The sequence below is a fragment of the Coptis chinensis genome, chromosome 2 (genome assembly GCF_015680905.1).
Source record: "Coptis chinensis isolate HL-2020 chromosome 2, ASM1568090v1, whole genome shotgun sequence".
In the NCBI taxonomy this organism is placed as follows: domain Eukaryota; kingdom Viridiplantae; phylum Streptophyta; class Magnoliopsida; order Ranunculales; family Ranunculaceae; genus Coptis; species Coptis chinensis.
The window spans coordinates 6,679,926-6,702,004 of NC_141457.1; the positions used below are offsets into that span (position 1 = coordinate 6,679,926).

The 22,079-nt window shown below is 35.8% G+C and overlaps 1 long non-coding RNA gene and 1 pseudogene across 2 annotated transcripts; one reads left to right on the forward strand and one right to left on the reverse strand.

Moving 5' to 3' along the window:
- Positions 1-436: 436 nt before the first annotated feature.
- LOC147514598 (protein FAR1-RELATED SEQUENCE 5 pseudogene) lies at positions 437-1,267 on the reverse strand (annotated as a pseudogene).
- Positions 1,268-18,325: 17,058 nt separating this feature from the next.
- On the forward strand, positions 18,326-20,499 carry LOC147514599 (uncharacterized). Of its 2 annotated transcripts, XR_015208926.1 has the most exons (3): positions 18,326-19,511; positions 19,787-20,033; positions 20,121-20,499. It is a non-coding gene; the product is annotated as an uncharacterized LOC147514599 (long non-coding RNA). The 2 variants fall into 2 exon arrangements; XR_015208920.1 differs by having other exon boundaries at positions 18,326-20,033.
- Positions 20,500-22,079: the final 1,580 nt, after the last annotated feature.

Here is a 22,079-nt window from a genome sequence, read left to right on the forward strand (position 1 = left end):
AGCTCCACTGACAGTTCTTGCAGTCTTTGTAGCATTAATTGGTAAAATTTGAATCGGTTTCGCAGCCTTCATAAACCAACCGATTAGCAACCATTTGAAGTCGAGTAATTCGATTACCTCCTCGAGTTCTCATGGCCACTTACCAGTCCACGGTCATACTCAGCTCTATACTTATTTGCCCCTTTCATCCACCTCTTAAGAATAAAGAGCTCGGGAATCTCAATATCACGACTCTGAAATACCTTTATGAGGTGTCCACAAGGTATCTCCAGAAATTCAAAAGTTTTGCATTCACAATTACCTTCTTTTGTCATTTGGGTTGAACTTCACCTTCCATTCACATTTCGTCACACCGTAACTTCGCGACTTATAAGTGTAGGTTACTGTTGCCGTCGATTACCTTTTCATCATCATGCGGGACATACTTTCGGTTCAACTAACTTTCGAATTCTTGCTTGAATCTATCATAAGCATTCCTTGTGTATACACTTGCTGCACTCTTCAAGAGAAATGAATTACTACCTATAATCCGATTCGAGTGTTCAGTAATATAATCCTTTTTTTTTTCTCTTTCAACAATCCTCATCAAACACTTATCATTCTTCACTACAAACTCTCTAAGAGTTGTCGTAGATGTGAAAAAGTTCTTGTAAACAGAATTCATGCTTTCAGAACGCCCAGTAGTCGAAGTGCCGACATAAAAAGTATCCAAGTGATAAACTGGAGCCCATCGAATCTTGTACATCTCTTGAAGCCATTCATTCTCCTCCAACTTAAAACTAGACATCAATTCTGCCCACCTCCTTTCAAACACATCAGGAATAAATATTTGCCGAATACAGTGTTTGAATTCTTTTTTGAATTTTGACTTCCGATAATAATAATTTGGAAGTTTTTCAGGGAACTTCTTCATAATATGCCATAGGCAGAATCTGTGTCGAGTATTAGGGAATACCGTACCAATAGCTAGAGTCATAGCTCTATCTTGATCTGTGATAATTGCAGATGGGGCACGTCCGCCCATAGCTCCAAGCCAAGTCTCAAAAACCCACTGAAAAGAATCTTCTGTTTCATCCAAAAGTAGTGCACAACCAAATTGGATTGATTGCATATGGTGGTTAACTCCAGTAAATGGGGCGAATGGCATTTCATATACATTCTTCCGATATGTGGTATCAAAGAAAACCACGTCACCAAAATATTGAAACTGTGTACGCGACCGACCATCTACCCAGAAAAAATTAATGGCCCTTGCTTCATGATCCATCTGTATTGCATAAAAGAAATTAGGATCCTCTATACTTTTTTTCTTGAAAAAATGAAGCACCGTGGTAGCATCACCTCTCACCGGTTTCTTGTATTCTTTTCGAGGGGCCCAAATGGTTCCAACAATCCCTATCATCAAAACCAATTTGTACTCCGTCAAGTATATCAACAACTTTATTCACAGGTACACCACCATCACGAAATGAGTCAATCAACACCTTAGCTGCAGCAGGCATATTTCTATTAACAGGCATACGCATTCTTTTTGCCGGACTAACCAGGTTGTGATTGTGCTCGCTACTAAATTTCATCACTTTCCAGATTCCACTATTTTGCTTTGTCACCCTCATTGAAGCAAGGCACCCACATTTAACTGTATTTGTGTTTCTTTTTCTCACTTCTTTCTCAGTTCCATCCACATTCTTATTTTTGCCTCCTCGATCTCTATAAACCCCAAATCGCGAGCAAGTCATTTGACAACTACTAACTTCATCCGAACGAGAAACTGATTTTTCAGAGCTTCGAATTACTGGACTAAATCCAAACGATTTTCCGTAATCTATATAGAATTGTTTTGCAGCCTCAAGAGTTTCAAAACACATTCCCAAACATGGTGGCTTCACAATTTCCACTTCCACTTCAAACTCTGGAGGTTGAACAGAGGAAGAAAATGCCACAGAAGGTGCCGCTTGAAGACTTCGGTATGCGCAAATAAATGTGTCCACGTCAAAAAAAAAAACAAATAAACTAACACGGTACAATAATACAGTATTGAATTCGTTGGTAGAAATCGAAAATAAAATTGAAACATTAGCTCACCTGAACCGTATTCTTCCTTCTCTCCGACTTCATCAATCAATATTGAGTCGTCCATCTACAAATAACAAAAATGTCAAAATTGTGGAAACAAGGGCATTGTGAACAAAGTATAGTAGCAACTACAACTCAAACAAATTGTTGTCCATTTAAGCAAGTCACAAGTGTAAATGTATAATAAGGCTAGTCGAGAAAATGCATAAGGAAATTCAAAATAGAGAAATTAATGAGAAATAGAGAAATTACCTTTTGTGAAAAAGCACACAGCCCAAAGAGAGAACCCACTCGTGAATTATGGAGAGAAGAGGGTAGAAATTTTTGGAGAAGAATTCTCGATGTAATTTTTTGGAGAAGAATTCTCGATGTAATGTTTTGTTTATTTCGTGTTTTTTGCTTTGCAAAATTTTGTTTTTCTGAAATTTCGTTTGGGATTTGAGCGTGGATCTGTTTTTTTCTCTTGAAGCGGTGCGGCCACACCGTTTTCACTAGGTCCCAAACGGTGTGGCCATGCCGTTTGGGATTTGAGCTTGATAAAAATGGTGGTCTATTTTTTTCCCTCTTGAACGGTGTGATCATACCGTTTGGATTTAGTCCCAAACGGTGTGATCATACCATTTGGACTTAGTCCCAAACGACATGGTCACACCGTTTGAACTTAGTCCCAAACGGTGTGGCCATGTCGTTTGGGATTTGAGCTTGGATAAAAATGGTGTTGTCTATTTTTTTGCCTCTTGAACGGTGTGGCCACACCGTTCAAAAGGTGTTTAGGGTTTAGGCCACACCGTTCAAGATGCAAAAAAACAGCTGTTTCGTGTTTTGGCAAAAACATTACGTTCTGCAATGACAAACTAAAATGCGCAAGTTGTCGGAGTGTAAAACTAGTACAGACTTGTGTTATGTTATGTTAGCTTGTGCTTTTTTCAGTCGGTGTTCTCATTGTCTTTTTTCTATTCTACTTGCGGTTTTTTTTGTATGTTTCTGTGAAATACCAATACTCTGACAGCTTGTACTTGTTCTCTGACAGCTTGTAGGAACTTGTTTATCTTTATGTTTATGACAGCAAAACTATTTAAGTTGTAGGAACTGTGACAGCTTTTATTTAGCTTTTATTTTTCTCGATGAAACTATTAGAACAAACTACCAATCAAATTTATTCATTGTTATTAGAACAAACTACCAATCAAATTTATTCATTGTTACATCAACACAAGATTCTGTAGCAAATAAATCAGAGTCATAGTTACAGTAGATAAGCACAAGTTCACCACAAGTTCATAACCAGAGTCATAGTTACATCAGAGTCATAACCACAAGTTCACCACAAGTTGTTACCAAGATAAGCAAAATGGATTAACCAAAGCAAGTTCACAAAATGAATTAACCCAGCATAATTACATTCACCACAAGTTCACAAAAAAACGCAATACAAAGAACTTGAAATCAACCACGCACTCATCTAATTTTACAATGAAACTCGAATTCTTTCGACAAACCATCGTCGTCAATTTCAAGTGTAATTTTGACTTTTTTATCTTTTTTTGAAGACGAGGAAGAGGTGACTGTGGAAGAGCTTGAACTCGCTGCCAACTCAATGTTGCTCCTTAACCAAGCTAACAAAGTATCCAACCATTCAAAATCCTTCCCACACTCGGTGCAATTCAAGAATTTTCTGCCTTCATTTTCCGTTTTCTTCATTGTTGTGTTAACCTTTCTCAACCCCCCGCGCAATTCAACTGCGCATCTTAGATTCTCTAGAGGTACTAATGACGATGCTCTCGCGTCTTCCAACCATTGGAAGTCTCATAAAGCTGACAGTCAAAATTTTTTTCCCAAGAGATTGGATTTGGCTCGATTTGTTTCGGGATCCTACTTCCACGACATTTTCGAATGCAACAAGGCGAGACAACCAACAACATTTTCTCGATGAATGAGTGTTATCACCACACCTATTGCACGAGTTCTTTCCATCTACAGTAACAAAAATCCAAACAAACAAACATCCATTTAGCTACACTTGTCTAACAAACCAATAAAAAAGAAAACTACGACCTATTTGAACTAGGACACAAGGACCGCGACTAATTAAAAAGAAAACTATTTCTATTCTTTAGTTACACAACTAACTCTTGGGTTCAAGACCTTAAAAAGTGTCTCTTTACAGATAAATAACTATGGAAGTGGCCATATGTCATATACAAAGTGTCCATGTTACTTAGCAAAAATCCAAAATTTGATTTTTGTCATCACTCCGAAGCTGAAGATATCTCTTCTTGGACACCTCTGATTGTATAACTATCCAAATCACCTTTTCCTTTGCAACTTCATCTCTAAAACGTATTTAAGAATTAGCCTCACGCCTTCACATTAGATATTCTAACTTCAACTTCCCAATTTTGTATCAACAACTCCTTTTTTCATATAGACTTTAAAGAAGTAAAGTACGAGGTACTAAGTAAAACTTCACAGTAAAAGGCTTCCATTAGCCTATAGTAAAAGTACATAGTCAAAAGAAGGGAAAACCAACCACATAAAGTATATCTCCCCTGCGGTAACCTTTACAAAAGGGGGTCAAGTCTATTACCCTAGTCCAACACGGGTCAAGATTACTCATGAAAGTATTTTGACACAGAGTTTGGTGAACATTTGGGCTTTAAACCTAGTGTTAGAGGAGGCCTGCGGAAATATGGCTTAGAAGACTTAAGATAAAATCAATGCAATCGATGTCATATGTCGTACTTTGTACAAATTCCAGTCTCTTACAATGATTGTTAAGGTGAACTAAAGAGAAGAGGGTATTCCACACTCTCTTCATGGCAACAGAACGAAAGAGATAAAGAGAGGCCTCTGGTTTCTGCAAGAGAACCAAATGTCTTTCAAAACCAAAACATCACAAGCTTCAAACACATTTCCACGTAAGTCCCTGATCCGACTAAATACAAAAGAAAGCCCATGCACAACCATAAAAATGAGTTCTTCCCTACTTCACTTGTCCAACAAACCAATAAAAAGTTGAGTTTTCTAATTTTATATAGAAAGTCAGGCTAAACTGAGAGATCCAAGAACAACTTAAAACCTAACTGCACAATGCAGATGCATCTAAAAGCTTGTTGTAGCTCACAAAAAGCATACATTTGGAGACAAAGAGGAAAAAGTATACATATTTCGAGGGTGGCTCCTAACTCACTTCATTTCAAATGAGCCAATTCTGTTAACTCTGAACTCTGACAGAGTAGTTCAAAACTCTGAAAGAGTTCACCGAACTCTGACGAGTTCAAAACTTTGAACTCGAAGAGTTCACCGAACTCGACAGAGTTCAAAACTCGAACTTCTGAAAAGAGTTCACCGAACTCGATAGAGTTCACCGCTCATAACTTCATTGCTTGATTTAATGATTTATTTATTTTGAATCATTCATCTCTTATAACAGAGTTCAAAACTTTGAACTCTTTCAGAGTTCGGTGAACTTCGAGAGTTCACCGAACTCTGAAAGAGTTCAAAACTCTGAACTCTGAAAGAGTTCACCGAACTCTGACAGAGTTCAAAACTCTGACAGAGTTCACCGAACTCTAACAGAGTTCAAAACTCTGAACTCTGAAAGAGTTCAAAACTCTAACAGAGTTCACCGAACTCTGACAGAGTTCAAAACTCTGAAAGAGTTCAAAACTCTAAACTCTGAAAGAGTTCAAAACTCTGACAGAGTTCAAAACTCTGAACTCTGAAAGAGTTCAAAACTCTGATAGAGTTCACCGAACTCTGACAGAGTTCACCGTTCATAACTTCATTGCTTGATTTAATGATTTATTTATTTTGAATCATTCATCTCTTATAAATCCAATCAAGTAAACAAACAAAATATCTTCAATTAATAATTCAATCCCACTTAAATGTTTATAAAGCAAACAAATATCAAACAAACCCATAGCAACGCCAATTAGTTCCATAAAAAAGAAGCAAAATCCCAATTTATGAACAACAAAATCTTGTTTGAATGGAAGAAACAAACCTGTGAAAATAAAGGTTGCTCCGACTTAAACCAAGCTTGAAACGAAGATTGATTCGTCAATGAACACCTTAATTCAACACAACAATGGTTAATTAGCACATTGTTTTCGAGTGAAACACTGATTTTTTGGAGATAAGATTAAAAGAGAGAATGTAAACACAAACCTTAATTGTTTTCGGAGAGTGTAGCTGTGTCCACTGATTTTTTTTGGAGATTGATTCGTAAACACTGATTTTTTTGGAGAAGAAGGTAAACATTCGATTTGGTAAACACTGATTTTTTATACCTAATTTCTTCTTCAAATGAATCTCTTTTATGGATTGAACACAAAAAAATTTGTTTTCGCTTTCTCCTTTATAGATTTTGGAGAGAGATCGGTGAAATTGGAGGAGATTGATTCCTAAACACTGATTGTCACAATGATTGTCACACTGAAATTGGAGGAGATTGTCACACTGATTTTTTTTTGGAGAAGAAGGTAAACATTTCGTGTTTTTTGTTTTCAAAATTCCTGAAATTTTGGTTTTTCTGGAATTTCGCTTTTTGTTTTTCTGATTTCTGTTATCCGTAGGATCAGTTCTGTTGATGGGGAGATGAAAGGTGTGGATCGGCTGTGTCCACAATGTGGCTACAGCACTGTGGTCAGATCCCCCCACCATATATAAATTAGACTTTAATACAAAAAATAAAGTCATCTTTTAGGACTTGGTCCTACTGTTATTTGACAAATTAGAATTTAGTCCTCCTTATCAACCATTAAAAAAATGGGCTGAAATAGAGGCCTGAATAACCGGAGGCGCTACTATGAAGAAAGCAAAGCTCTCTCCGTGTTTACCAAGACCAGACGAAATAGTGGTTTTCTCAACTAAGAAGCTCTCTCTAACTAATGCGGGACCAGTAGCACCTAAAGCTAGATCAACTTGTGAATCCTGCTCCTCAACCTGAATAACCTTCTGGCCAGAGAATGCAAGACCAGGGTCCTTGGTTGGCAAGGTATCAACACGCTCCTCAAACTTCCAAAGAGGTAACTCATCCATTGAGCCAGGGCTTTCAGCACGGCAAATAATTGTGAAACAAGGTCCCACCTTTGAGATCACAGATATGCAGTCAAGCTTTCCACTTTGTTTTGCAATCATAGCAGTGTTTCAAAGTTGCAGCGGTAATAAAGTAAGAATGAATGAAAATACATAGGGGATCAGATGCATACCAGATTTTATGTCGTATGTCAAGCGTAGCCACTTATTTGTGAGCAGTTTTAAAAATGGAGCATTCTCTACCCGCAAATCTTGTTGACCGCAAGATGTTGCATCTACCGGTGGTTGCTAAGCACTATTGATCAGGAAATTACATTCAGGCTTATTAAATTGGATTCCCAATTGATCAATCTCAACTGGTTGGGGGAGCTGTGACAATAGCGATATTGTCAGCAAGGTATATGCACCAGGCTTGACCACTTGTTCATGAAAAGCGACTGAAGTAAGAAATACCACTCTAAGTGGGCTGATAGGATCAATCTCAAGACGGAGGGGTTTATCAGCTTCAACTTTAAAGCTGCCGCTATCTTCATTTGATGACAATGTGACTTCTCCTTTTAGAATCTTAAAAACCTCATCGTGTATGATTTGTCTTTGAGAGGGACTAAGCGGGACCAGCCATACAATATTTTCCTTTCCCCCGGAAGGTTGGGATCCAAAACTAGATGATATGGGCAAAGATTGACCATCTGAAGAGAGTACTCGACAAAATCTTTCACTGAACTGAAATTGAAATTAATGGCAATAATACCCATCCTCTCTCCGCTGGAGTGAGGAGATTTATCAGAATCTTGTTCAAAGTCAATGAAGGTTTGCTTGTGGTTCTATTGATAGGTGTTTGTAATGGGCTTTCGATCGATCTTGGTGAGAGAAAGGGTTGTTTACCTAGAATCCATATTCCATAGAAGAGGAACGGACATAGGTTATAGTTGTTCCTTTTCCAACGTCTGAAGCTAGACAGGGTCGGGGCAAATAAGATGGAAAAGGGATCCTCCACTATTGAGACAAGTTTTTTTAATGGTTGATAAGTAGGACTAAACTCTAATTTGTCAAATAACAGTAGGGACCAAGTCGTAGAAGATGGTCTTATTTCTTGTATCAAAGTCTAACTTATATATTCACATGATCACGTTGCACGTGAGGGGTATTATTGTCATTTCAAAAGTACAAGTAGAGTGACCACAGTCAACTGAGTTGACTAACAGTCAACAACTAAAACTAGGACTAAACCCTAATATTCAAGCTTTTCTGGACCAAACCTTAATAAACCCACTATTGTTAGGACCAAAGTCTAAATTTTTTTTTTTAGGTTGTTGAAGGTTACCTTCCAAATATGAAAAAGAACTAACTATCAACTTAGTGATCTAACTTGTCGACTTTTGTCGATTTGGTGAGTGGACTTTTTTTTTTTCATTCAATTTGACCTCTACTTTTAATTTTTTTTGAATTTGGTGATTTTGTAAAAATCAAATTGACAGGCGTTAATTATTTTCATACGTGGCAATGGTTATTCATTTTTTTTCACACGTGACCTACAATGACTTGGAAAATATGAAAATACTGCTGGGATGCTTTAGATTGTTGGAGTCTACCACACATGTCTATGTTTCAAGATATTAAACAAAATATTGATGAGAGAAGATTGCAACCCGTGGCACTGTTCAGAAACCAGTCGACTGAAAGTGTTTTGAAAAAAAAAAATGATTGAACTCGCCATGATTGAAATAAAAACGATTGAACCCTAAATTTTTAAAAATTTAACGTCGAAGAAGGAGAATGAAGCCATTGACTAAAGGAGGACGAAGACATTGGATTGGATCAACAAGCGAACGGAATTGCGCGAAGAAGGAAGAACTAGGGGAGGTGGTGCAAGCATTGCCACCACCAAGAACAAAAAGAAGGTGATCGTAGAAGAAGTGAGTCAACTAGTTGTTCTAGTTTGAAGTCCACTTCAATTCCTTTGTTCGTGTCCATGTTTTTCTTTGAGTGTTTATGTTCTTGTTTAAGTATGTGTGTTGAAACTGTTTTTGTTTCAAGTCCATGTTGTTGTTCTAAAGCTAGTGAATGTTCTAAAAGTTCTTCTAAAACAGAGCAACTTTCATTACATTCCAAAACAATTTGAGAATCTTTAAATTTGACTGAACCAACTAAAAATCAATAAAATTACAAGGATTATAATGAACTTGTTCTTCTTTGTAAAAAAAATGAGTTTTTGGGAACTCACAAAGTTTTGGGGAAGAAATGAGTTGGAGAAGAAGCGTATTTATTATTTCAAGAAATTGGTCCCAAGGCCCAATTTTGGGGAAAATGAAGTCTAGAGGACACGGTTTTTTGTGAGTAACTCACAAGGACAAATTTTGGGGAAAAGTAACTCACAAACCCACTATTTCAAAATTAGTAACCCTTCAGGACAAAATAAGTTGGCCTCGCCTTTTTACATTTTTTAAAATGCCAGTTATACCCTTCTGTGAAAATAACCCTCTAGGACAAATAACCCGGATTTAAAATAAATATTTTCCAATTTTACCCTTTTTGTCATTTTACTATGAACAATGAGTGTTCATACCTTCTGCTGGTGTATGAACAATGATTATTCATATCCAAATAGGTGAATGTATGTACCTTATACAAGATATTGATGTATGAACATTGAATGTTCATACCCAAAGGACTATGAACATTCAATGTTCATACCCAATCAATATTCATACCCAAAGACTATGAACATTGAATGTTCATACCCAAAGGACTAAGGACTATGAACATCGAATGTTTATACCCAAAGGACTATGAACATTGAATGTTCATACCCAAGGACTATAAACATTGAATGTTCATATCCAAGGACTATGAACATTGAATGTTCATACCCAATCAATATTCATACCCAAGGACTATGAACATTGAATGTTCATACCCAATCAATATTCATACCCAAGGACTATGAACATTGAATGTTAATACCCAAGGACTATAAACATTGAATGTTCATGTATGTACATTGAATGTTCACATACCCAAAAGACTATGTACCCAATCAATGTTCATACCCAAGGACTATAAACATTGAATGTTCATACCCAATCAATATTCATAACCAAGGACTATGAACATTGAATGTTCATACCCAATACACCGGGTCGTTTCGTCTAGGTTGGGATGTTAATTATTTTGTATCAGGGGTATACTTGACATTTCATCTACCCAATCCATTTTTTATTTTGCGTCAAGGGTATACTTGACCTTTGATCTACCCGGTTCTTGTGAGTTACAAAAATAAAAAGGTGTCCTTGAGAGTTACTTTTTCGGCATTTTTGTCTTTGAGAGTCACTCCCTGTTATTATTTAAGCAGATGAAATATGACCGTTGGATTGGTAATTTCAAACCAAAGTTGAGATGGAAGCTAGCCCACGTGGAATGTAGTGTATGCCTATATGATGTCATTTTGTCATTATTCTCACGTATGAAAAAAAGTTAATAACTATTGCCACGTATGAAAATAGTTAACGTCTGTTAACTTGATTTTCACAGAATCACCAAATCGAAAAAAATTGAAGGGTAATTTCCCAAGTAGTAACCCATAATGTCAATTTGTTCCCAAGTAGTAACCCACTTTCAATTTTGACTTTTCAACGCGGCTTTTGATATTTTTGCCCTTCAAATAAAAACTAAGCAGTATTCTCTCTCCTCCTACAATCTCTCTCCTCTTACACTTTTCTCTCTCTTTGTCCCAATGATGTTGACGTATTTTAGTTTTATTTTTAACAGAACAGACTCTCTCTCCTCTTACACTTTTCTCTCTCCTCTTACACTCAATCAATTGATTTTTGAGTTTTTTTTTTTAATCTCTTAAGTAATTAAAATGACTAAAAATATAATAGATAAAAATAATTAATAAATAATAAAAACAATAAATTTAACACAATCCATCTTCATTCAAATAACAAAATTCATATTCTTTGCAAAATAATAAAAGATACCTCATAATAAAATTAACAAAAGATATATTCCATTAAAATGGTAAAATTCATATTCTTTTCAAATTTATTGTATCAATCTAACAAAACCGAAATTCTAAATCATGAAGTAGTTTCATCAGTAGATGGGATAATTATTAGTCAATGTATAACAGTAAAGTTGCTGATATACAATGTACATGAGTTTGTCAGTCCCTCACTTATAAGATGAAAATAGACAAATGAATTTGGCGGGAAAATTGTTAGGCAGGAATAATTGAGCGGGAAAACTGTTAGTGAGAAAACAATTAATAGTAGTAAAGTTGCTGATATACAGTGCATGTGAGTTTGTCAGTCTCTCACTTGTAAGGTGACAAAAGACATAATGAATTGGGCGGGAAAATGGTTGGGCGGGAATAATTGGGCGGGAAAATAGTTAGGCGGGAAAACAACAAGATATCTCATTTTTCTTCTTACATTTCTTATTACTCAGCTCATTTCCACATACTTTCTTTTATTTTTTTTTCAACTTTTGTTTTCTTAATGCTTCAATTCTCTTGTTATTCACTTTTCCCCATTTACCATTTTCATTATCCCTACATTTATCTTCTTCATTTGAATAACTATTCTCTCACAACCAATTATATTATCCATTTTAAATATTTGTTCATATATAATTCACATGGAATAAACAAGGGTTTATTAGTGAAAACCCCCCATTTTATGGCATGTTTTTGTGTTTACCCCCCAAATTTTGAATTATCACAAAAGTCCCCCCACTCCGTCCTAGCCCGTTCAGAAATCATCTATATTTGTTCTATTGCCTAAAGTACCCTCAGGGGTAAACACAAACTAAAAGAAATCAGCCCAAGCCCAACTAACTAAAACTAAACAATGAATGGGTGTATAGGATCACCCTCGAACTCATATTCTTCCTCAACCACCGAACCAGTGAACCCTAAGCACAACAAATCCAACTGAACCAGCAACCTCGGGTCGAAGAACGCTTCATTTGGAATGTATGTTCATACAACGAACAACTGAAAAAGAAACTACATGTCTAAATAAGTTAAGCAATTCCCTTTGCACTGTTATGGAATTTTTTCAATACAAGACCCTGACTCACATTTTCACCTTGCACTGTGAATGCTCGAAGCTCTTAATAGCAGGCAATCAGGCACATGAAGTCACGAACACAGGTCCACATGTCTCTTCTATGGGCTTGAACTTGAATCTTAGACCCATTTGTTCTCATATGCAATACAGAGCTGATTTTCATCTTGTTTCACTCTAAGAACAGATCCCAATTTCATCAATGGAAACAACTAAATTGAGATTCTTATAATTTCACCTCTTCACTTGCTTCCTTTTACCGTCCATGTGGTAAACTTGGAATGAGCATCACACTGAACCGAGTGAACACCACCGCAATTTTTATTTTTAATTTCTTTTGTTTCATACTTTAATTTTTCAAATGTTGATGCAGACAAAACACTAACATGAGAACATCTTCAGTAATCTAAGCAAGATCTGACAAACCACAGTCAATAAAACTTCAATCAAGTGACATGCTGCTGATTTGGATCATTGGCTCGTCCGCCACAGGAATAAATTTCAGGGTGGCAAATTGAACGATCTGCTTGGTCAAAGTAAATACCACACACATTAAAGTACGATATAGAGATGCAAAAATCTTCATCTGATTTTTTTCTGTTAGATTAGCGGCTGCCAAAAAATTAATAACATCTGTGTTTTGCAGTAGGGTGTTAATCTTATTAGTGCCTATTGAAGCGTTCTTCGACCCGAGCTTGCTGGTTCAGTTGGATTTGTTGTACTTAGGGTTTGTTGGTTCGGTGGTTGAGGAAGAAGATGAGGGCGAAGGTGATCCTATACACCCATTCGTTGTTTAGTTTTAGTTAGTTGGGATTGGGCTAATTTCTTTTAGTTTGTGTTTACCCCCGAGGGTACTTTAGGTAATAGAACAAATATGGATGATTTCTGAACGGAGCTAGGACGGAGTGGGGGGACTTTTGTGATGATTCAAAATTTGGGAGGTAAACACAAAAGCATGCCATAAAATGGGGGGTTTTCACTAATAAACCCAATAAACAAATATCAACTTCATATTTTAGTTTGGTTGCTTGTATCTTCATCATTAATCTACAAAAATCCATTTTTGTTAGAGATATGAAAAAATCAGTTCAACAAGATGTAAAACTCATCATTTAGTTTAACTACACTTAAAAGTTGTACAACAAATGAAAAAGGTTTTACCTTTGTGTGTTTGGATATGCTAAAACCTTATCATAGTTCCAAGACGTAAGAAAGGTAAGTTGTCAAGTAACAACTTTGTCAAAAGGTATTCCCAATCAATCTTTTTTCATTTAGTAGTTTGAAGACGTTCAAAATTGAAGGGTAAATTATCCAATGGAGAAAAAAATTCCAATGTGATAAGTTGAATTGACAATGAGTGTTGGATATTTGATTGTAGAGCAGGTGTTTTAGAAGAACCTGAAAAACGAACTTGTGTTTTTTTTCAATACATTTTGTATAAAAATTTTCTTGCCTATAATGTACGAATTTGGTAGTTACTTTCAAACAATATATCAGCTACATAATGACGAATCTGTTTGTCACTTATAAATATTATTTCTTACATACCAAATATATATATATTTTAAAATGCTTGTTTTTTTAGCATAAATATCTCTGAGTTTTAATTTATTGATTTGTGATCGAGTTATAAACTGATAAATATATTTGTCACATATAGAAAACACTAGTTGAATGTTGAACTCGTGTTATTTAAGTACATTTTTGGCTAAGTATATTTTAGACCTTATGTATATATCTGATAGTTACTTTTGAAACATATCTCAGCAACTTTTATGATTTTAGGTACTGAAATAGTGATTATTATTTTATTTTATATTATTTTTTCTTTATTAAGTTTCTCTAAATGATACTGGTTGAATGTTGAACTCATATTTTTTTAGTACATTTTAGGCTGGGGCTGGGTATGTATCTTTTGAATTTAGTGCACATGTTTAGTAGTTACTTTCGAAACATCTTTCAGCAATTTTTATGATTTTGGATACTGAAATGGTGGTGATTGTTTTATTTTTTATTTTTTTTTTTTCAATTAAGTTTCTATAAATTTTAATTTATTGATTTGTAATTGATGATATTGGTTGAATGCTGAACTCGTGTTTTTTTAGTACATTTTGAGCTAAGTATCTCTTGGATATAATGCACATATTTAGTAATTACTTTTGAAACATCTATCATCAATTTTTATGATTTTGGGTACTCAAATGATGTAGGTTATTTATTTTTATTTTTTTATATTTTTCAAGTAAGTTTCTCTAAGTTGTAATTTATTGACCTGTGATCGATGATATTGGTTGAAGGCAGAACTCATGTTTTTTTAGTACATTTTGTGCTAAGTATCTCTTGGATCTAATGCACATATTTAAGTAGTTACTTTCAAAGCATCTGTCAGTAACTTTTAATATTTTAGGTATTGAAATAGTAATATCGATGATTATTTTGTTATTATTCTTTTTATTAAGTTTCTCTAAGTTGTAATTTATTTACCTATAATCAGTGATATTGGTTGAATGTTGAACTCGTGGTTCTTAAGTACAATTTGGGTCATGCAAGTATCTCTTGAATCTATTGTATGTATATAGTAGTTACTTTTAAAACATATGTCAGTAACTTTTATGGTTTTTGGAACTGAACTCAGTTAATTTTATTATTCTTATTCTTATTCTTATTTTATTTTATTTTTAAGTTTCTCTACGTTGTAATTTGTAAATTGTGAGCAAGCTACATACTGAGGAATATGTTCACAACATCAAGCAATTGCAAAATGGGTTTCAGAAGTTGTGAAATCGAAACTGAGGGACAATATAGATATGGCTCCGAAACATTTGCAGTTGGAGGTGAAGAGCACACACTAGACAAATGTGTCATATAAAGTTGCTTGGAAAGTGAAATAAATTGCAATACAGAAGGTAAGAACCTTAGCTATATCATCAAGTGATGAACGCAACAGTAGCAACTACTAACCTATGTTTGTTTGGCTTTTTCGCTTGCAGATAAGGGGATGCTTCAATCAGTCGTACCAAATGTTGCTAAATTATTGTAAAGAACTTAAAAGAGTGCATTCAGATTGTTTCACCGAGCTACTTACGTCGTCCGCCCATGACCACAAGTTTGAACATTTGTTTGTTAGCTACGACGTCACTGTCCGAGCTTACAAAAGATATCTTCATCCATTGATTATGATTGATGGCATTTTCATGACCAGTAGGTACAAGTCAGTCATACTAACTGCTATCGCGGCGGATGGTGATAGTCACGTGCTTCCAATTGCATTTGCTATAGTCCCGAAGGAAAACAATGACCACTCGGATTGGTTTATGGAAACGTTGAGAGACCTTGTTGTTGGGACTGAGCAAAACTTTGTTCTTCTCTCTGATAGGCATGCAAGCATTCTTCAGGTCGTGCCTAAAATACTTCCTAATGTGGTTCATTGCTTTTGTGCACACCACATTTCAAACTGTGTGACTAAGCAATAGACAAAAGGGAAGGTGAATAGAGCAACTGAAGCTTACGAACAGGCAAAATTTGTAAGACTAATAAGCCAAATTTATTGTTGCGACAACAAATATTACATAAATATTGTTAAGATTCAAAAAGAGTCGTGGTGTTGTGCTTTTGCTAAAAGGAGAAGGTATGACATTTGTTACACAAATCACATAGAGCTAGAATAAGATGATACTTCTAGAGATAGCTATGCAAGTGACATCTCATTTTGTCAATGGTATCAGGTTGAACATAATGAAACATTTCTATGACTGCCGGGTGATGACGTCAAAGTTGAAGACAAAACTGACCAAATCAGCCGAGGATGTGCTTATCTCGTCGAGATATATGAGTAGACCTTTCACAGTGGTAAGGGCAAGTGAGCACGTTTACTCTGTGCAATCAGTGGATCGTACTGACACTGTAGACCTTTTGGAGAAGACTTGCACTTACGGTTTCTTTCAGTAGGTTGGTCTTCCTTGTAGCCATATTATGAAGGCAATCGATGACGGTAAGCTATGTGCATATGACTTTTGCATGCATTGGTACACAAAAGAAACGATGATGGATACATATAGGGAGAAGTGGACGCCATTAAGAGGAAAAGAACAGTGGGTTTGGGTTTATCATGACATCATTGTCCGTTCACCTTACAAGTGAGAGACTGACAAACTTACATGCACTGTATATCAGCAACTTTACTACTGTTAATTGTTTTCTCGCTAACAGTTTTTCCGCTCAATTATTCCCGCCTAACAGTTTTCCTGCCAAATTCATCTATCTATTTTCATCTTATAAGTGAGGGACTGACAAACTCATGTGCATTGTATATCAGCAACTTTACTGTTGTACATTGACTAATAATTATTCCATCTACTGATGAAACTACTTCATGATTTAGAATTTTGATTTTGTCGGATTGATGTAATAAATTTGAAAAGAATATGAATTTTATCATTTTAATGGAATATATCTTTTGTTAATTTTATTATGAGGTATCTTTTATTATTTTGCAAGGAATATGAATGAATATGGATTGTGTTAAATTTATTGTTTTATTATTTATTAATTATTTTTATCTATTATATTTTGAGTCATTTTAATTACTTAAGAAGTAAAAAAAAAACAAGGGTAAAAAATCAAATACTTAAGAGGAGAGAGAATACTAAAAAATCAATGATTGAGTGTAAGAGGAGAGAGAAAAGTGTATGAAGAGAAATAGTACTGTTTTGTTAAAAACAAAACTCAAATACGTCAACATCATGGACACGCCACATTTAAAAAATAATCCGTGTTGGATACGTGTCCGTGTCGTACACACACGTACACATTGTATGTGATATACCTCTACTTAAGTTCACACGTACACATACACACACGTACACACTTTGTATCCATGTCGGATATGTGTCCGTGTCAATGTAACTTAAGTTCACATGCACACCAGTACTTGGTGGTGATTTTTAAAAGTGTAGAATTTTAGAGAATGTATTTGTTTTTTCTTTCTTAAGACATAGTATGATTTTGTGTGCGTTGGGGGGCGGGGACTTAAACATTTCAAGACTTCGTATGTAATTGGGTTAGCATTGTCTTGTAATGTTATGTCTGAGTTCTTGTGTTAGTGGAAGGCTGTAACCTCGGAACTCAGACAATTTCCCATTACTGCCTGACCCCAGCTTACCCTGAAATGAAGTTTTTTTTAAGCCATGGGAGCATCTTGCTAAGTGTGGAATGTATCTTTTACCGTTTCCAATGAAAGAAAGAAGTTGGTGCTTATTTGGTTGTAACAGTAAAATCGTAACTTTACTTTTTGAAAATAGTAAAAAGAAAAAGGAACAAAAATAAAGTGAAGAAATATAAGAGTCCATACATATTTTTAAACGTTTTGTCCATTCTTTCATGTACATAATCTCTTTCTTATTACGCGAAGTTACTGTAGTCTTATGGTTCTTTTACGTTTATATATAGTGAAAAGGCATCCATTGCTCTCTTGGAGTGCAGGTTTTTGTTGCTCTTCTTAGAACTTGCCAGCCAGAGAATAAGATGCTTGTTAAGCAAGCCCTTGACATCCTAATGCCAGCACTACCACAAAGATTGCCTGCCAGGAATTTTCGTATGCCTATTTGGATATGCTACACAAAAAAAATTCTTGTTGAGGAAGGGCATTCAATTCCTAATTTGATACATATCTTCCAGCTCATTGTTCGGCATTCAGATCTCTTTTACAGCTGCAGAGTGCAATTTGTACCCCAAATGGTAAACTCTTTGGGATTGCCGTACAACACTACAGCAGAAAATAGGCGTATTGCCATTGAGCTTGCTGGATTGGTTGTTGGTTGGGAAAGACAGACAAAGTGAAATGAAAATAATGCCTGACAATAACATAGGGGGCTCTAGTCAGAGCAGTGATGTATTTAATCCAGGGTCCATAGCTAGTGATATAAAGCGTCCGGATGGATCTGCATTACCTGATGATTTAAGCAAACGAGTTAAGGTTGAACCTGGACTTCAGTCACTTTGGGTCATGTCACCTGGTGGTGCATCGTCGATCCCCAACGTAGAAACCCTTGGATCATCTGGCCAACCTGATGAAGAATTCAAACCTAATGCGGCAATGGAAGAAATGATTATAAATTTTCTTATAAGAGTTAAGTCTTTCTCTTATTAGATCTCTTTTTTCTTTATAAAGAAAAATCATCTTCATATTTCAGTATCTTCCGTGTTTATCCAGAAGCTTCTCATGGCAGTATGTTTTTAACAGCAAACTGTAGGTGGAAGATGAGGAAAACTTTTTGTTTTTTGTTTTTCCTGATATCAGTAAAAAGTTTAGAAGTCTCATTTTAAGTTGTCAGTCAATAAGAAAATGAATGCTTGTTTTTTTGGCATATGTTCATTATTTGGCGCTGCAAGTCTGCAACTAATATGCCCTTTTTCTGTAATTCCTTCCGTTATCTTTGGTAAGAACTTTCTTACCACAAACTAGTAAGTTTATTAGAACAGTTGTTATGGTATTTCCCTAGGGTATTCTGGTCTCTGCATCTGCCTCTTTGTGGAAATTGGCACAACATGGTAATGGAGTACAAACCCTTAGAGGTAGAAGATTTGAGTATTCGGTCCAGCACTATTGCTGATGGTTAGTGTGTCCCCCACCCCCCCGGGTTATTTTATTTTGTGCATCTGTTCCTTTCTTATACCCATGGTATATATTGCTGTATGCATAAATACTCCCTATTCTTAGGCGCTGTTCTTACTCCCTCTTTTTTTGACATCCACACATGACATTTGTCAACCCAACTGTAGAGTTAGATCTCCTTGTTGTTATGGTCATCCTCACAAAATGTTTATGCAATTGGAAACTTGTGACCCTTGGATAAATCAAAACAACGTAACGGTAATTTCCAGCACTTTGGATTTTCAATTTTGGGTGAATTGTCCAAGAGGTTTGAGTATCTAATAGGATTACTGTTTGGTGAGGATGATCTTCATCACATGCTGAACTAAATGCACAGTAGTGTACACTGAGTGGGTCAGACAACATGGAGTACAAACAGGGAGTAAATTTGGAGAAATCCTAGATATGTTTTTGCCTTTCTCCATGACTCCATTAGCTCGAGTATAATGGGGTTCTCACAAACAATAAAGTGAAATCGAGAACTAACTCTATGAAGCCATTGAAATGATTTAAATTAAGATTTTCTCATCTGTGTTTTTTTTATCTGTACTTGTGATCTATAGAATTTTATGTATTTGTTTGCAAGGAGTTTGAGATAGCAGCCTGGTTTTACTATGTTCCCAAATGAAAGAACGTAGAGGCTTTATTATGTGCCTCTCGCCTCATGTCTGGTACAATTTGATTGCTTTACTTGTGGAATTATTTATTTTGTCTCTCTTCCCAGCATCAGGCTTCTTGATTTGATTTCTTTAGTCATTTCTCTTATATATATTGTTAAGTTATCTGTAGAGCAGTTTTAAAGGTACATTTGTCTTCTATTACGATATAAATTGACAATCACATAAGCTTATTTTATGCATAAAGTGACTGAAGAAAATCCTCTGCCTGGATGTACCCAAGCACATCACAAACTCTTACTCATGTTTACGCTTTTCTTCACAAATAGGTTGCGCTGCTGGTCATAGAACCCAAGGATGTACCAGCAAGCTTTGGAGCTACTGTCACAGGCTCTGGAAGTGTGGCCAAATGCCATTGTCAAGTTTAATTATCTAGATAAATTGCTGAGCAGTCTCCAACCATCTCAGTCGAAGGACCCAGCAATGGCTATTGCACAAGGACTTGATGTTATGAACAAGGTTTTAGAGAAGCAACCACATCTTTTCATACGGAACAATATCAACCAGATTTCTCAAGTAAGCTTCCAGAAGTCTTATTTATTTTGTTTTTGTTAGATAATTTTTCTAATAGACTGCCTTTTCTATTTGATATAATTTTGCTAGATACTGGAGCCCTACTTTAATAACCATAAATTGTTGGATGAGGGAAGGTCGCTGTGCTGCTTGTTGAAGATGATTTTTTTAGCCTTTCCTCTCGAAGCGGCTAATACCCCTCAAGATGTGAAATTTTTGGACCAAAGGGTTGAAGATCTCATACATGGCACTGTAGGAGGCTTCACATAAGCTTTGTTATAGTAGTTGTTTTGTAAGCTCATTACTGTGTTTGTCTTTCGTGTTTAAAAGAATGGGTAGTTTATTTCTCAAATTTCATGTCCTGATATTCACCACCAATCCACCAGTGAGACTGTTGAGATGTTCGTTAATGATGTCTTCCATTATTATTATTATTATTTTTTGATTTTAAACTAAAACTTTTATTAAACCAAACGATATTTACATATGCCCAGAACATCATAGAAAACATGCCTATTTACAACCATTGGAGCCTGATGCCACCATACCGATGAAAATGGTGGAAGGAAAGACAAGTCTCCAACAGGGCCAGTTGAGAACTGTGCATTTGATTGCCCTAACATGCGGAAGTTCTTTACTTGAGCAGTAGCATGTGAAGCTAGAGCGTTTGAATTGTACTTCTTGAAAGTTATGTATCAATATCTTAATCTGAGTAACGATTCGAATAACCAATGACAGTTGACGTTTTCATCTGTTAAAACCTTAAACAATAATTGAGAATCTGTCTCTACCTCGACCTTCATATATCCTATTTTTTTCACAATTTGAAGTGCATATAACAGAGCAAGGAATTCCGCTTCATTGTTGGTTGCATAAAAAATCGGAATAGCTGCTCCCATTATAAATTTAGCTGTTGAATCCCTTAGAATACATCCTCCACCCGCATATCCTGGGTTTCCAATAGAATCCCTATCAGTACTCGGTTTAACAAATCTGTCCTCAGGTGGGAACCATTTAACATAAATCAACATTTTCTCTCTGTGAATCTGACGGGACATGGTTTCCTGAACTAGTTGTATATGTTTCGCAGCTCTGTTGATGTATTGAACTGGATGAGGACATTTACCTTTAAACCTTGTGTCATTTCTTGCCATCCAAATATTCCACAAGACCCCAACAAAGTAGCAACACTGCACATCGCCATTTTGCATAGTCCTGATATCCCTTATTAAGCACGCTAACTGCTCCTTAAAGCTGACAAAATTCATATTCCTTTGATCAATAAGTCTGCTGAAATTTGTTCCGCACCAAATAGCTCTAGAGAAAGAACACTCAAAGAAAACATGAAACTGTGTTTCCGGAAATCTCTCACACAGGGTGCATTATGGATAAACCTGAAAATGATGAGATGCCAATAAATCCGCTATTGGGACAACACCTTGCAAGCATTGTCATACGAAAAATCTTTGTTTAAATGAAACTTTCATCTTCCAAACATGTTTGTAAATACTGTTATCATGAACTGATGTATTTGTTTCAGTAATCAATTGAATGCAGCCATTGTATGCAGACTTCACCGAATATTCTCCATTTTCCTCCCATTTCCAAATCAAAGTATCCTCCTCATTTGGTGTAATAGGCATAGAAACAATTCTCTCCACATATTCGACATGCCAAAATTCATTCAACCTATCCCAATCCCAAGTATTGGTATCCAAGTCAATGAAATCAGAAGCAAGGTGAAAAGGACAGTCAGGTGGTTTCCCATTAAGTTCTTGCAAATCCTCAGAATGTGGAATCCATTTTTCTTCCCATGCGTTAATAGAAGTACCAATCCCAAGCTTCCAAACCGATCCAGCATTAATAATGCTTCGAGTTTTGCAAATCCTCTTCCACATTACTGAAGAAGTAGATTTAACTTCCGCCTTAAAAAAACTGGAGTTGTGAAAGTACCTCTGTTTCATTTGATTAGCCCATAATAATGTTGGATTCAGTAAATCCCATCCTTTCTTTGCAAGTAAAACATTTTGTAACTACAGTTCCTTTATA